This window comes from Nannospalax galili, unplaced genomic scaffold (genome assembly GCF_000622305.1).
Source record: "Nannospalax galili isolate Female #2095 unplaced genomic scaffold, S.galili_v1.0 scaffold955, whole genome shotgun sequence".
NCBI lineage: Eukaryota > Metazoa > Chordata > Mammalia > Rodentia > Spalacidae > Nannospalax > Nannospalax galili.
In genome coordinates, this window is record NW_008336901.1 from 11,121 (window position 1) to 29,305 (window position 18,185).

The following is an 18,185-nucleotide window of genomic DNA, read 5'->3' on the forward strand; positions in this document are numbered from 1 at the left end:
CTGGGGGCTGGGTGTCTTTCCCTCTGTCCCTGTGCAGTAGTCAGCTCAGACAGGACGGGAACCTTAGCAGATCTGGTATCCTTATGAGTTCAGATATTTCCAAGGTTCATTTTCATTAGGGGAAGCGGGAAGGAAGGGCACAGAACAGCGTCTGGAGGGAAACGTGAGCTCCATAGGCACTTCTGAAAGGCGATTTGTGCAATTTGTGCAACACGGAGGCTTCCATCTTGACACACACCGGACATGCGGATGCGCCTAGGGTTATGTGATGGTCTGTGTTTTGAAAAGGTATGTCTGTTTTGTGGCAGACACGGGAGGAAACAATTGCTGTTGAAGGGGACAGATATACTTGAAGTTGAGGACAGTATCACAGCTGCATATGGGAAACTGACCGTGGGGAAAGGTTCAGGTGCATATGGGAAACTCAGCCGCTGTGTAGGCACTTGGCATTCTGGCCTGTTTCACATTTTCACTTTTCCACAATAAAGCTGCATCTCATTTTAAAAAATAAAAAAGAAAGGAAAAATAGAAAACATGAAATGGAGTTGTGATAATGATCCAACCATGCAGAGAACACTGTGTGATTGTGCTGCCCTAAGGACCTATTTAACACAACACACACTACGGTCATTTCTTCAGTTTGAATTGTCCAAGCCCTACTTCTTTAATGATGTTCCTTTATTCAAATCATGCCTGTGTATTCAAACACCTACAACTGTTACATATTATACATATGTAAAGAAGTAATGATTGATATTCAATTTTTAATTTTTTTATTTTGTATTTAAGCATTCCATTGTCAAAGTTGGAGAGATGGCTTAGCAGTTAAGAGCACTGGCTGCTCTTGCAGAGGACCTGGGTTCGATTCCCAGTATCCACATGGCAGTACCATCCATAACTCCAGTTCCAAGAGGATCTAATGCCCTTTACTGACCTCCACAGGCATTGCAAGAAGACACTGGTGCACTTACATACATGCAGTCAATACACTCACACACATAAAATGAAAATAATACATAAAATACTAAGAATAAATAAATAAATATTCTATTGTCATCACTTTGCTCAGTCTTCTCTCAGAATTCTAAGAATATAAAAATCTCTAAACTCAGGTTTATTGATATTTACTTCAATGAATTCAAGAAGACCTCATCCTTTGTCATCAGAAGGACAGAAAGAAAGACTGGATAGAACTATCATTTCTCATATCTGGGTTTAAAAAAATAACAATTTTAATGTGTCCCATATTTAGCCAGATTGAACATGCTCCAATGCTCTCCCAGTGGCAAATTTACAAATGTTTGGGGACTCACTGCTCAGAGGCAGGAATTTTCTTGGATTTATTTATTTTGTTTATTTTTCTCAGACTACTGGGAGAAGGGCAGGGATTGCAGAACCTGTCACTAAGGGATGTGCTAGGTATGGTGTGGTATGGAGTAACTCTGTAAGCATGCCCGGGCAGGGCTTCCTATCTTCATTCTGTCTTGCACTTGACCTAACCCAAAGTGGAAATAAACACAGGACCTGAGACCATGAAGTGTGATATTCCCCACAACGTCCAATGAATGGTTTTTGATATTTTTTCCGTATATAGTTTTTTATAGAGGAGATTAGATATTTGCTAGTGAAATGCTACTAAAATGAACTGGACAGTATGAACATGCTAGGATAATGGAGCCCAAATTCTCAGGTCTAAGAATTTCAGTTTATGAAAATGAGGTGATTTGTTGAATTCTCTTTAGCCTGACTTTCTGCAGAGAATAAAATTCCATTCCCGGGCTGTGCTGGGGAGGAGTTGGTGCAGGAGAGAGGCACATCTTTATTCAAGATATGGTCAAAATGGCTTGCACATGGTAGTCAACGGGAAATTGTTGAATAATGAATGACTGTGCAAAAATATTCATGTTCTCATTTAAGCCTTGCTATGAAATTCTTACCTTGACCTCTTTTGATAAAATCAAGCAGAACAAATCATAGGTTAAATCACTTACTTTGACGCACAGCATGATAGAATTCACACAGAATGGTTAAAATAAGAAGTAGATGGGCTCTTTTAAGACCATTTTTTTTTTTTTACTGCATGCTAAAAGCTAGGCATTCACCATCTTCTAAGCAATTTTTTCTATTCACATGGCCTTAAATGATAAATTAAGGCCAGTGGACTGGGATGGAAAGAGTACAGCTATATGGCCAGACAGATTTAATTTTGCTTCTGCTCTCTCCCATCTCTGTAACTTTAAGAAAAACATCATCACGTTGCCTTAGTTTCCTTATTTTAAAGGAGATAACACATAGTTGTATGTACCGTGGATGAGAACATGGATTTTGCAAGCTGGCTTTATATCATGGCTCTGTCATTTACTCATCTCTCTGGGCTTTGCCAATAAAATGTCTACAGACCTCAGGTTTCATTTTTGTAAAAATGGTAATTATTTAATCATGGAAATGCTTCCATGATTAAATAATGTTCATCACATGCCTAACAGTACCTGACACAAATGAACAGCATCAGCCATTGTTGTTGTTATCATTAAGATCAGAATTAATAATATGCACAAAGTCCCTTGTAAAAAACAGACATCGAATAGTTTTTAATCAATATTGTCTGCTTTTCTTTTCAATGCAGGAGTAAAGCATATACACCATGTTACCACTCTATTGAATAACACAGCTTAATTTACATAGTTGATACTTGATGAAACACACTTCAATAAATAAATTCAAGGAAACTGTAGCCTCTGATACTGAAAATAGAATTTTGAATATTTAGGGCTCTAAAAAGTGCAAGGTTATTGCCAGCACACATTCTCTGAAAATCACACTGTGTACTCCAGTAGATACCCAAGACCTTTATACTTATTGCAGTTAATTCACAGGCAAACCCTGAAGCATGCCTTCTTTGCTCCAAGTGAGAAGACTGTGACCTAAGCTCACTGCTGTCACATGTCCCTCCGAGTCCTCTTCTACTATCACCTCCTCTTTAAGGGGTCATGGCCTCACTGAGGGACTTCTATGAACATGCTTTAAATCCCTTGTATATGATGAGCATTTTCCTAGCTGCTTTTGTATTTTGTCCTTAACACCACCATAAATGAAATCTTTCCAATACAAAGATTTCCTTTTCTCTAAAAGCTTCCTTGGGATAACAAAATCAGCTAAGATCTCCATTATACAGCTGTATTAGTCACTTTTCTGTTGCTGTGATAGAAACACTGACCAAAACAACTTATAAAAGGAAGAGTTTATTTGAGCTTATAGTTCCAGGGGAATTACAGTCCATCTTGGTGGGGAGACATGGAGGCAGAGGTGGCTGGAGGAGGAGCAGAAGCTAAGCTCTATAGCTTTAAACAGGCACAGGAAGCAAGAGGGTAACTGGAGATCCGGCAAGGCTTAAGAACTCTCTAAGCCCAACCCCAGTGATGTGCTTCCTCTAGCACAGCAACACTGTCTAAGACCTCCCAAACCAGTGCCACCATCTGGGGACAAAGTGTCCAAATATTTGGAGCCTATGGGGGACATTTTCATTCAAATCACCACAACAACCTACACACCTGAGAACAGGGTTGGAGTTGAAGCAGGTCTTCATCATTATGGTTTGGGCCACACACCAAAGGGTTCTTGCCTCTGGCTCAATCATACACACCCCATGGAAGCTGTCTTCCTTTCTATCATCTTTTTTTGAGACAGTGTCTCCCTGCAGCCCCAGCTGGCCTGGAACTCCCTGTAGAGACCAGGCTGGCCTTAAATTTACATAGATCTACCTGCCTTTGCCTCCCGAGTATTGGGATCAAAGGCGTGCACCACCACGCCTGGCCCTTTTTATCTACTTAAGGAAATAACTAAGTAATGAAAATTGTGAAAATCACTTTTTACCAAATGTCAACCAATGAAAAATGGGTTTCATTGTGTTTCTTTGACATTAAACTCTTTAGAATTAGTCAGGCCTGGATAATCCATGTGCATTTTAACAATGTCAGGCTTTAAAATAATACATTTTACTTATGGAATAGACCTATACTTTATTAACACCTTTGCTTCTAGCAAACTAAAATGGAAATTCTCTCTGCAAAACTAAAAATGTCCTCAACAGAAAGAACAAGGTTTTCCCCAGTACATAAAACTATGTTTTTAAAAAGTGGTCAGCAAACAAAAGCTACAAATTCAACATCAATTTTAGATTTCTAAAAAGTAATCTAAACTTCGTATTTTCATATTTCCCATTATATTCTTACTAATGTGCTAAGTAAATACACTGTGCACAAGTAAGGTTGAAGAAAACAATAGGTATGATTGGTAACATAAGCTAAAAACAGCCTTTTGGGTTCCAGGACAATCCATAGACGATATAAGAATGAAAACATTGGAATAATCTAATTTTTCAATTTTGCTATTGATATGAAATGTCTCTAACTAATTGGTTCTTGGATAAATGCATAATCCTAGTGTTTCATTTAACTCCTATGAAAAAAATTATCGGGCTGGAGATATTATATTCATTTTATAAACATAGAATATTTAGAAATGTCAAATAACTTGACTGATTTTGTGCATCTAATATGCAACAGAACAGAGTTCTGAGGGACTTCAAAGCATTTCTTTGAAAAAACAAAATCAAATGAAAGGGAAGATAGATGAAAAGAAGATTGAAAGGTTATTTTAACTTTCTCTTCCCAGACATGGGCTGATGTGAACCTCTGAAATGGCAAATGCTTATACCAACCTGGTCTACCAGAAATACAATGTGAACCACATATGCAATAAATGTTCTACTAACCATATTAAAAACAAAACACAGGCATGGCAAAACAGCTCAGAGGTAGTCACTTTCTTCCAAGCCTGACAACCTGAGTTCCATTCCGGGGACCCACATGGTAGAAGGGGATAAGTGACTCCTGAAAGCTGTCCTGACTTCTACATGCACACCATGGTATGTTTGTAATCACCCACCCAGTCGCACACACACAAAATAAATAAATAAATAATAAATTAATTAATAAGTAAATAAATAAGTTTTAAAGCACAAATAGACAACTTTAATGTATCTAGTTTAATTAAGCATAACTAAAATATTATCATTTCAAAATGAAATTACTACAAAGATTACTAAGGAAATTCAAGGCTACCGTGTGTATTTTCTTTGAATCCAATTTTTTTATACTTTGAGCCACATGAAACAGTGCAGCTCTTGACAGCTGTATGTTTTCACAGGCAACTAAAGCCTAGAAAACTAATGTGAGGCAAAGACTATGAGTAAGGTACTGTAAATAAAGGCATCTCAGAGTGCTGCAGGAGATTTGCTTGTGATGTACCTTCACACAAGGGGCTCTGGGCAAGGCATGCTTTTCTATTTCCCACGTTGCTATGTTCCTGTTGACCTCTGGTCTGAGCAGCTACAGTTTAGCACACTTGCTTAGATACATCTTAACACTCATCTCTGCCCTTCCTCAAAGGCTCTTCATTTCACATATGGAGACCTTTCTTTGTATTTAGAAAATTAATCCTTTAAGTTCTTCTGTGTGCCTGAGTATATGACTTATGTAATCAGTTACCATTTAACACTTTTTATTTTCTCATGCGTATGTGTGAGTGGTGTGAGCATGGGTACGTGTGTTTGCGCATGTGGAGGCCCAGGCTTCTATGTGGGTTCTGGGGATCCGAACGCCAGTCCTTTTGCCAATTGTTTGGGCCACAAGTGCTTTGACCAGGAAGCCATCGCCCCAGCTCCTGATTATGCACTTTGAATACTTCTGTATGTCCTGAATAGTTCACTGAATACACGCTGATTGTTTGCTTTGCTGGTTAATTGGTTTCCTCCAGGGAAATTTGTTTTGCTCAATTTGTGGCTCACTACACTTCAATAGAAAGAGACTGCTTTGCTCCCATTGGGTCATTCTACGTCGAGGGCTAAATCTGGGGGAAACCCAGGTTACCGTGGTTACTGGCTGACTTGGAAGCCATCGTGAATATATTTCGTTCTCTTTATTCAGCTAAGAGCTCCATGGCACTGAGCACAACAGCTGTGATGCTGTGGTGCCTCTGGTCTGGATACAAGTTGGAAGAGTTTGTGAGTGGCTCTCTGCCCAGTGAGGACTGGCACATGCTGTTCTGAGCAGGGCCTTGGTGCACACTGACATGCCTCAGCTCTTCTGCACAGCCTCACAACTCGCATGGAGAACAGGTCTTGATTTGCAGGGACCTTTTTGGCAAACTCTGTCCCAGAAGGATAAGGCAAGTGAATATGAAATGCGGTCTGAGCCTGCAATGTTGAGCAAGAAACACCAGGAAAATGAAAATAATGCAGCACCGCTTGGAAACTTGCAGGGAGATGCACAGCTGCTAGCATCCCTTTGAATGTTAAAGAGAACATCTCATATATTGGCAGCTTACTGAAAAGCATAAAAGCACCAGAACGGCTCTGTTGTAAAAGGCATATGAGGCATCACACCATAGAAGAGACCACTCTTCCTCAAACATGGTCATAATCCTCTCTTTTGGAGGGATGGTTATGCCTTTTTACTTAGAATATATGGGGGGCTAATGGGAAAAGAAGATAAATTCAAACAAATAGCCCACTAATTTCAAATCTGTAAATTTAACAGCCACGGAGGATGTGTTTGATAATGGTGTCTTAAATTGGCTTTTTAATCAAGCCCATGTGTTACGCATCATTGCAGAGACTTCCAATATTAACTGACTCACTATTGAACTGAATGAAGCAAGCTTTGCCCTCGTCTTCTTTAACTATGTGACTAAATTTAAGCCTTACATATTTATTTCTTTAAAAACTATATATAGTAAGCTACCAACAATTCCTATATCATCTGCCTATTATTCATTCCTTTGATCTTTCACTTAAGGACTCTTGAATGATGCTTACGAGTGAGATAGCTGCCTTCGTTTTGTTGTATGTCTTGTTTCTTTATACTAAAACTTAGTAAGCTCGGAACTGGAGAGATGGCTCAGCAGTTAAGAGCACTGGCTGCTCTTGCAGAGGACCAGGTTGGAAGCTAACAACCATCCTTAACTCCAGTTTCAGGGGTTTATCACCCTCTTCTGACTTCAATGGGAAATGCATGACACAGGTGCATTTACACACATGCAGGCAATACACTCATACACATAAAATAAAAATAATAAGTAAAATATTTAAAAATAATAAAATTAAAACTTAGCAAGTTCAGAAAACTTTTTAAGCTTTATTTTAATGCACTGACACTTCAGTGACTTATGATTCAAATAGGGACTATTCATGATTTAGAGCACATTGAATGGCATAACAAAATATGAGAATTCAGGCTCTACAAAGCAGAGTAGTTTCCAGTATGATGGGGTCCAATGACTGCAGCCACAGTGTGTAGTGTGGTGATTTCTTTACACCTTTGGGTGATCTAGTGAGAGTTAATAGGTTTTTCTCATGACGATTACTTGAAATTTTCCATATTTTCAGTGGCTGTTATGAGAAAATCTTCTAGCACTGGCAGAGTGTATCAAAGGATAAAAGCAGTTGCTGCTAAGACTGGCCACCTACATTCAATTCCCAGTACCCACATGATGGAAGGAGAGAACCGACTCCCTCAAGTCTCCTGACCTCCACTGGTGTACTGTGGCATGTGCATGCCACACACATGCACACATGCAAAATAAATAAGTAAACACAATAAAATACATATCTTTCAGAAATATTATTTATCCTTTGAAGTTATTTGTTGTGTCATACTCCAATTTCATTTATGGAGATAAACTATGGGTACCGTTGATGCTTTCCAGAAGTGAAGGAACCTAAAAACTGGCAGCTCAAACCAGGACTTTATAAAATAATTTTTTAATCCTTACAAAATTAAAGTGATTATTCAAGGGTCCCATCAAATAAACCAACTAATATTTGCTTTCCAAGAGGAGCTTAAGCCTGTGGTATAAAAAGGTTAAAAGACCCATGAAGAATCTATTTACCTCGGTCTATTTCAAAAGTACCCTATCATGTTGTTATAGAAACCACTTGCAGCTGAAATTCTCCCATCATGATTATTGCTATAGTAACCACTAAATGACAGGAAGCTAGGTTTTCATCCACTTGTCATCATGCTGCTCCCCAAGATAATTTCGCTTCTAAATGTTGCTAGAAGCAGAAGAAAAAGAGCAAATTTAATGGGGGAAAGGGAGAAAAAAGGGCAAACAAGCAATAAGCAGTCAGTGGAATTTGTCTGCATTTTACAGAGAAAGCCTTGTAATTCTTCAAATCAAATTTAAATTATTAAGCAATTTACTTTACCTATATATTTAAGTTTAAATTTAGAGAAATAAAAATGTATAACAAATAATCTTAAATTTTTAAGCCACCATTGAAAATTATGGAAAATTTCCCAACAATATGCCTTTGTCTGATATAGTACCTCCAAGTTGAAGTAAATACATAAGATTATTTCTCGTAATAGTTTATCTCAAAACATTATTAGATTCTAATATGGTATGTTTAACAGTCAACCTCTGACAACCAAAATTTAATTTCTTTTTAAAGTATCTCATTTATTATTTTTGTTTTATGCATAGAAGTGTATTTCCTGCACCCACATTGTGCAATGCCCACACAGATCAGAAGAGGGACCTCTGTGGATCTCCTGGAACTGGAGCTATGCACAATTGTTAGCTGCCATGTGGGTTCTGGGTCCTCCGCAAGAGCAGTCAGTGTTCTTAACTGCTGAGCCATCTCTCCAGCTCCTTAACAAATTTCTTTCTCCTCCAAAATGCATGTTTTTAAAATGTAATACAGTATTAATTTTTGGCACTTATATAGAAATTATTTATATGAATTAAACCAAACCCATATACATCTTTCCCCCCCTCTTCTCCCCCCCTCTCTCTTTCTCTCTCTCTCTCTCTCTCTCTGCCAAGCACTTCATCTCTTTAATTAATTGCCTTGTGTGCTAGTTGCTAGTAGATTTGTTATTTATAGAGACATATACAATACTGACTTTGAAATAATTTGAAATCAATTTTTTTGAACCAAAGTTCATGTGATAAGAAGAAGGTGCAATGATGACAGCAAAAGTTTCAAACAAGGCCAGGCTTTGTAGTACACACCTTTAATCCCAGTACCCAGGAGGCAGAGGCAGGTGGATGTCCATGAGTTCCAGGTCAGCTGGCCTACATAGCAAGTTCCAGGATACCTAGGGCTACATAGTGAGACCCTGTCTTGGAAAAAGGTTTTAAATATGCCAGCCCAGCAAGGTCTCAGACAGAGTTCCTGTGAAATTTAAAACCTGCAATCCTGGTACACTGGATAGGAAAAAGTTGTTGCAAATCAAAGGCAAATATTAAAGTATATAATATTTTGATAAAAACCAAATGCTGCTAGGGCTGGAGAGATGGCTCAGTGGTTAAGAACACTGGTTGTTCTTGCAGAAGACCCGGGTTCGAATCCCAGCACCCACATGGCAGCTAACAACTGTCCATCACTCCAGATCCAGGGAATCCAACCGCCTCTTCTGGCCTCTGCCAGCATTGCACAGCATGGGTGCACTTACCTACATGCAGGCAATACATGCATACACATAAAATAAAAATAATAAATAAATTTAAAAAATCAAATGCTGCTATTTAACCTCAGCTTCCCTCTAAGATCATCATTATAGACTATCTAAAGAAAGATATTGTTTTCTAAACTTTCATTTGAAAAGGAATAACCTAGATCACTCAAATCAAAATATGGATGCACTTAGTTCATCACTGAAATAAAAAGAGGGTACTTGGAGCAAACTGAGCAACTCGACTCTCTGCATGTGACTATCATTTTAATTAATTCCATTCTTTACGAAAGTCTAAGAAAACTCTTGAGGTTGGTACCCGTGCCTCGGTGCTTCAGCTGGATGCTTTTGTCTGGGTTTTGTACTCATGAAGCCTTCTCTACATGGAGCCGACATGAGTGTGAAATTTAAACGTTGCCGAAGATACTTATCTCTGTGCATGCGGCTTTTGTAGAACTCAGCACATTTTGTTTTCCATCTGTTTATTTCTGCTTTGTGTGGATATAGCTTGAAGCCCAGAGATGAAAACTGCCTGAAACTTACTTTTGTTGAACTATATCAATGCAGCGTTTTCAGTGGACTCTGGAATTATTTCAAAGTTCTACCATCATGAAATAATCAGCAGTTTATAGGAGCAGTGCTGAACAGCGATGGTTGGGACCAAAACTAGTTTTTGTCCATTTTGATTGCATCGCCTTGGTGTCAAATGCTCTTCTGCAGCAGTTCAAACCAGCTGAAACGACCTGTGACCTTGGAAAGAGCACACTTCTTTCTTAACTAGTCTCAAATCACATCTTTTTTTTTACAAAAAGCATCACTTATACATTTTTCTGAATATTAAGCATCTACTAGATGTCTAGTAATTTCAAGACACTCTCTCTGGCTTGCTTTCTGATTGGAAAGAATTAAAAGAATGTTGGTAACTACAGGAGGCTGCTATTTAAAGGCACTGAGTCCAGTTAGGGCAGAGCTATGATTTTTGTTAGAGGTAGAACACATGTAAATACAGGTAGATATTCTGGACCTACTACTTGGAATGACATTTATGAATGAAAGAGAATAACCAGAGGGGTAGCAATGTTCCTGAGTGGAAGAGAATGAGATTAAAAAAAAAAAAAGTAGGTCAGAGCAGTAGAGAGTGTACAGTCAAAGGGCCCCACAGGCCCACTATTCTAAAGGCATGAATATCATACACTGAGAGATGAACTTCCAGCAGAACTAGAGTGGACAGACCTCAAAAATTGACCATCTCAAGCACTGAGAAACCAGAAAGCACTTGTATTAGGGATGAAGACTACATCATTGAGAAAGAAGAGATCAGCTGAAAATCTATTTGAGACAACACAAAAATAATAAAACCAAAATATACAGAAAAGAAAACATGCCAGAACAAAATCTCAAATCCTTTTTTATCAAATATATTTATTTTTATTTATGTATATGTGTGTGTTTTTGTCTGTATGAGTGTATGCCACTTGTGCGCAGATGCCTATGGAGGCCTGAACAGGGCATCAGACCCCATGGAGCTGGAGTTACAGGCTGTTGTGAGCTGCCTGACATGAGTGCTGGAAACCAAACTCTGGTCCTCTGCAAAAGCAGCAAATGATATTAATCACCGAGCCATTTTTTTGAATCGCCAAATAGATTCTTAAAACACTAAAAGAATCAGGAATTCCTACTCATTATACAATAAAAAATATTGCATATGTGACAAGTAGAAGAATGTGACCTTAATGACAAAAGTATTGTCAATAGAAATAAATATTGAAATAAACTAAATGCTGAAATCAGCTGGCAAGACATGAGTAATTCAGTTTAAATAGGAGAATATAGTAAACAAATGAGAGACCACTTCAGAGAAATAAGAAGCATGAGAGGAGCTCACTGGAAATTCTAGAACCAAAAAGTACAATATCTGAATTGATCAGTATTCTTTTTCTTAAAAAATATTTTATTTATTTTTTTTGTGTGTGTGTGTATGAGTGTATTGCCTGCACGGGTGTAAGTGCACCCGTGTTGTGCGATGCCCATGGAGGTCAAAGGACAGCATTGAATTCCCCTGGAACTGGAGTCACAAACAGTTGTTAGCCACCATGTAGGTGCTGGGAATTGAACCCAGGTCCTCTGCAAGAGCAGTCAGTGCTCTTAACCACTGAGCCATCTCTTCAGCCCTGAACAGTATTCTTAAACAAGATATTGATATCAGAAAAAGAAGGATTCATGAACCTGAAGACAGTTAACAGAAATTATACAGCCTAAGAATTGGTAGCAAAATTATTTAAAAAAATATAGACTACTGCAGTGAACTTGGAAAATTCTAAACAGAACATCAAGACTGGAAGATAGAGTGGACAAATTACACCACTCAAGCAAGATTATGAAAAATTTAAGAAAACACAAGAATGGAATATGCAGGAATTATGTGACACCATAAAAAGACCAAACTTACGAATTATAGGGGAGAATCTCAAGATAATGGTATGGACAAGATCTTCAACAGAATTGTAGAAGAAAATTTCTCAAAATTAAAGACATGCCCATACAAATACAAGAAGCATATAGAACACTAAATAGATAGGACCAGAAAAGATACTCTCCACGGCACATCATAGTAAAAACACTAAACGTACAGAACAAAGAGAGAATAGTGAAAGCTGCAAAAGAAAAACAAATCACATATAAAGGAAAATCCAGCAGAATTACAGCTGAAGAGCCTGGACCAAAGTATTTCCAGCTCTAAATGACCATGGAAGCCAACCCAGGTTATTTTACTCAGCCAAAATGTCTATTACAGCCGAAGGGGAAAGAAAAATCTTCCATGACATAAATAGGCTGAAAGACTTCATGTCCACAAAACCAGCCCTTCAGAGAGTTCTTGAAGCAATACAAAGATCTGAAGAAAGGAATGAATATACCCAAGGGGTTATAGAAAGAAACTCAATGAAGGTATAACTGTGGAAATGCACAGCTATACCAAGAATGTGAACAGAAATAAGAATGACAGGATTCAATACATATCTTTCATTAATAACTTCAAATATCAATGGACTGAACTCCCCAGTCAAAAGACACAGACTATGTGAATCGATTAAGAAACAAAACCCATCTTTTTGTTGTCTGCAAGAAACTCAACTCACTTTCAAGGACAGGCACTTCCGTAAGGTGAAAGGATGGAAAAAAATATACCAAGCAAATGGTACTAACAATAAAGCAGGCGTTGCAATTCTAATAGCTGATAAAATAGACTTTAAAACTAATCAAAGGATAAAAAGAGGGCCACTTCATTCTGATCAAAGGAACAATTGACCAAAAAGATATTACAATCATGAACATATATTCACCAAACTTTGGTGCACCCAAATTCATAAAAACAGTACTACAGGACATTAAGACCCAGATTAATGTCAGGTCATTAATAGTAGGGGACATCAATACCTCATTGTCTTCATTAGATAGGTCAACAGGACAGAGAATTAACAGAGAAACATCTGAATTAAACAATACCATATATCAAATGGACCTAATAGACATCTACCGAATATTCCACCCAAGCACCAAAAAATACGCTTTCTATTCAGCGCCCCATGGAACTTTCTCCAAAATTGACCATATACTGGGGCATAAAACAAACCTCAACAAATACAAAAAGACGGACATAATTCCATGCATTCTATGAGACCACAGTGCAATAAAGCTTAAAATCAACAGCAGAAGAAACCCTAGTAACTACATGAACACATGGAGATTAAACAGCACACTCCTGAATGATGAATGGGTTAAAGGAGAAATTAAGAAAGAAATAAAAGTATTCCTGGAACTAAATGAAAAGGACAATACAATACAACAAAACCTCTGGGTCACATTGAAAGCAGTCCTTAGAGGGAAATAGCTCTAAGTGCCTACATTAAAAAATCAGAAAGAACACAAATAAATGACTTAACACTTGAAAAGCAACAACAAATGAAACCTAAACCCAGCAGACAAGAAGAAATAACAAAAATCAGAGCAGAAATGAATGAAATCGAAACAAAGAAAAAAAAATACAAAGAATCAATGAATTCAAGAGCTGGTTCTTTCAAAAGATAACAAGATTGACGGACCAATAGCCCAGTTAACCAAAAGAAAGAAAGAGCACCACCTTAGCAACAAAATCAGAGATGAAAGGGGAAACATCACAACAGACACCAGAAAGATACAGAACATTATAAGGGAATATTTTAAAGCCCTATACACTACTAAATTTGAAAAACCTAAAAGAAATGGACAGGTATCTAAAAGCATGGGAACAACCAAAACTAAACCAAGAAGAGATTAACAGCTTAAACAGACCCATAACACATAAGGAAATTGAAACAGCAATACAAAAACCTCCCAACAAAGAAAAGCCCAGGATCAGATGGATTTACACAGAATTCTACTAGACATTTAAAGAAAATCTACATCCAATACTACCTAATTTATTCAAAAAGATAGAAATGGAGGGAGGATTTCCAAATTCCTTCTATGAAGCCAGCATCACTCTAATACCAAAGCCAGGTAAAGATACAACCAAAAAAGAAAACTATAGACCCATATCCTTAATGAACATAGATGCAAAAAAATACGTGCAAACCACATACAGACACACATCTAAAAGATCATCCACCATGATCAAATCAGCTTTATTACAGAGATGCATGGATGGTTCAATACGTAAGTCAATAAACATCTAAAATCATATAAATGGGCTCAAAGACACAAGCCACATGGTCATCTCAATAGATGCAGACAAGGCCTTTGACAAAAATTCAACATGCATTTATGTTCAAAGTCCTAGAGGGAATTGGACTGGAGGGAACATACTTCAACATAAATATGAGTATATACAACAAACCCACAGCCAACATCATGCTGCTTTTAAATGGAGAAAAACTCAAAGCATTTTGACTAAAATCAGGAACCAAGCTGTCCACTATCTCCATTCCTTTTCAATATAATTCTTGAAACCCTTGCAAGAGCAATAAGACAAGAGAAGGAAATTTAAGGAGTACTAGTTGGAAAAGAAGAGATCCTCCCACAGAAAAGAAGAGATCAAATTATCCCTTTTTGCAAACGATATATCTAAGAGATGCCAAAAATTCCACCAGAAAACTCCTAGAAAATTTTAACATGTTCAGTAAAGTGGCAGGTTACAAAATTAATCTACAAAAGTCTGTAGCGTAAACTATAACTAAATTTTGTGAAGTTTAGTTATAGTTTAAAAATAGCAGCTTTCATAGATCATAAAAGTAGCACTGTTAAGATCAGTGGCAGTTCTCAGAATTTTGTTTAAAGTCAAATTAGATCACTTCAAGGCTTTCCCATCCAACAGTGGTTTGTTTTGCTTTCTTTTAAAATATTTTATTATTTTTATTTTATGCGTATGAGTGTTTGCCTACATGTATTTAAGTGCACTTGTGTCTTGCAATACCTTGCAGAGGCCAGAAGAGGATGTTAGATGCCCTTGAACTTAAGTTACAAACAGTTGTTATCTGTCATGTGAGTGCTGGGAACTGATCCTAGGTCCTCTGGAAGAGTAGCCATTGCTCTTAGATAAGCCATCTCTCCAGCCCAGTTTTACTTTCTTATACAAATGTGTTTATAATATTAAGATCAAGCTAAATACAAATTTTACTATTTTACTAATTTTTATATTGTTATGTAATATTTGAGATATAAAAGTGACATGCATACGAAATATATACATTGTGGGGCTCAATGATAAAAATATTTGTGTCCATTCTGCACTCAACTAAAAATAAAACATTATCAATTTAAGAAATATTATCTTAGTGTTATAGACAACAATGTGATTTGAATTCATTTATTCATTAGTATTTTCTATAGTACACAGAGTCAGGATTCTCAATATAATACATCTACAAAGACTTTTTATTTGCTCTGAATCAAGAATATAATAAGTACTAGAGATAAATAATAAATAAATAAATAAATAAATAAAGTTTGACTTGTGTCCTTTGAAAGTTTACTCTGTGGGGGATGCAGAGGTGGAAAGAGAAAGGGAGGGAGAGGGGAGGAAAAGAGAGACAGAGAGAGAGATTTATGTAACGCTAGTGAGACCAAAGGCAAGACAAGAGAACTCAGGTCTGAGCTCAGGAGAGTCCATGACTCACCATAAAGATAGGGGTCTTAATAATGGCATAGTATGGGAAAGTATGAAAATGAAGGAATACTCAGCACCTGCACTGCTTGGAATAAGGAATGAAAGAGTTTCTCAAAGCCTAGCCCATGAAGCTCTGGGTCAGAGGGGTGAGTGAGATTAGTCAGAATGCCATAGAAGCAAAGAAATTGAGTAATCTAACTATGTAATTACCCATCCTTCCTTGAGACAAAAGCTGCATAATCTAAGGTAATGTAAGAAAAATCAGTCCCTGAGGACTGGCTCTTATGAGCCATTAGGGACACTTGATTATCACCCGCTGAGGTCCCCATGACTATCAGAGACTAAAAGATCATAGAGAAAAACCAGGCATTACTAACAGAATCAGTATGAGAGAGGCAATGCTTGATGCTGTGTTCATTGGGTCAGACAGGACTGTACTCACAGAAGAGTTAAGGAACAGGTTGATTGAGCAGGAACCTCTGGACTCGTATGGGCCTTTCATAGGTTTTCTGAGTCCCGTGGTGGGTTATGACCTTTCCAAAGTAGAAGAGGCTCTGGCAGACCTGAATGACTTAGACCAGCATGTAAATCAGGTTCATAAAAGTACTAAAGTAATCAGAAATGGATATGAGAAAAAAACAGACAAATGGATTTGTCTGGGCCACTCAAAGGCAAACGTGGCTTGATTCTTGTCAAGTCAGAGTGCTGAGGGAAGAAATTAACATAAAACCAAATACTGTGCTAGTGATCTTCTAAAAGATTTAAAGCCTGAGTAAGAGTTAACAGAACATTTAAATCCATGCAGATGAAAAGGATTAGGCTTGTCTTAGGAGTGGGCAATTATCTGTATAGACATGGGATGTACTCTTCTTCCCTGTATGGAAGTATACTGGTGGTAAAGACTATCTATCCTGGAGTTCTCTCAGCAGCTGGTGAGGCCAGTGGAAAGTCCAGGGCCACAGTGCTAGTCATAGACTTTCAGACTGGGTACCTGACCCCAGTGGGAGACAGGGCAGCCTAGAGCACAGCCATACTCCCCCTGCATCTGAGCCAGGTGAGCTCAGTACTCAATCACAGGCATAGGAAAGTAATTGAACATCTATATTGTAGAGGAAAATAGTGGGAGAGGTGGATGGAATATGTAAGAGCCACGGGAAGGGGTGAAGTGTTGTGTAGCTATTCTCTCTGAATCAAAACATTTCCATCTAGAAGGAGGAGGTAGGCTCATAAGACCCAGCAACTAAGCAAAATATATAAGGGTCAGAAAAATCCTTAAATTTCACAAGGCCCCTCCCCAGGCTTATATATGCGGTAACACCTTCTGGAAAGGAAGACTTTGATTGGCAGGATACTCTCTGAGGTTGTTCAGAGAGCTCCAAGAATGCAGCCAGCTTTCATGAGTCATCACTGGGGGACTTTTCAGTCATGCAGCTGTCTTTGATTCATCTATACACTTTACTTAATCCCTCACCTATAGTTTTGTAAGTGGCCCTAATAAACTCACTGATCACTCACTAACTGGCCTTGGATAAAACACTTTCTTTGGCTTGTGGTCTGTGTCCTATTTGGGGTGAAGAGACATTTGTTCACATCTTCCATGCAAAAATCACAGCACACATGTGTATGAATTTGCACAGCTATATAATTACACTTTCTGGAATTGCCATTTATTGAAGAATCAGGTGTTGCAAAACTGTTTTCTTAAGTGTTTGCACTGGAAAACTCTGAAGTATATCATTACAAGTACTGCTATTAGAGAGAAAGCTCTGAGTGTAGGAAAGCCTTCCATTACTCTGGCTTTTTAAAGTTTAGTCTCTTCAGCATTGGGTCATCTTCTAATTGTATGTCATATAAGTATGCACACATTGCTTAGTTTCATTTGATCTTACTTTTCCTAATATCATATAAGGATAATAACAACTCCTTTGAGTTAAATGAAAAATTGAGAGCTCCCACCATAGAAAACATCACTGTATTGAAGTTCAATTGGCAGAGCATTCTCTTCTGTTTCTTGCCTCGTCTACTCTCTCTGATAGAACACATGACCCAATATGGTGGAAAAGTTCCTATTCTTTCTTGTGGTTCCTATGCCTATCACAGGGCCTGGCACAGAAAGGCGCTTAAGTATGAAGGAAGCTGAAGGAAGACAAATCTATGCCTGCCATTGAAGTCACATAAAGGAGTAAAACCACTGGGCTGTAGCTAGTTCTTCTTTACACAGGCAATGTCACACTGCTTACTGCAGTTCTCAGAAACTATGACTGCTCAAGGAACGGAATTCTTAACAGCATATACAGTTCCTGCAAAAGTGTTCTAGATTTTACATGGATATTATAAATATTTTGTCAATTAACAACATGTCTAGTATGAATTTTCCATATAAAACTACCAAAAAGCATTATTCATGTAGACATTGTGGATCTGATTTACAAGTAACCTCTTTTTCTGAGAAAATTATTAGTAGGTTCTAAAATTTGTTCTGCATTTATAAATATATGGGAATCTGATTTTACATTGGTGTA

At 37.7% G+C, this 18,185-nt stretch overlaps 1 pseudogene; it reads left to right on the forward strand.

Annotated features, from left to right (window-relative positions):
- The first annotated feature begins 243 nt into the window (after positions 1-243).
- Positions 244-18,185, forward strand: part of LOC115070095 — a 46,494-nt pseudogene continuing 28,552 nt past the window's right edge.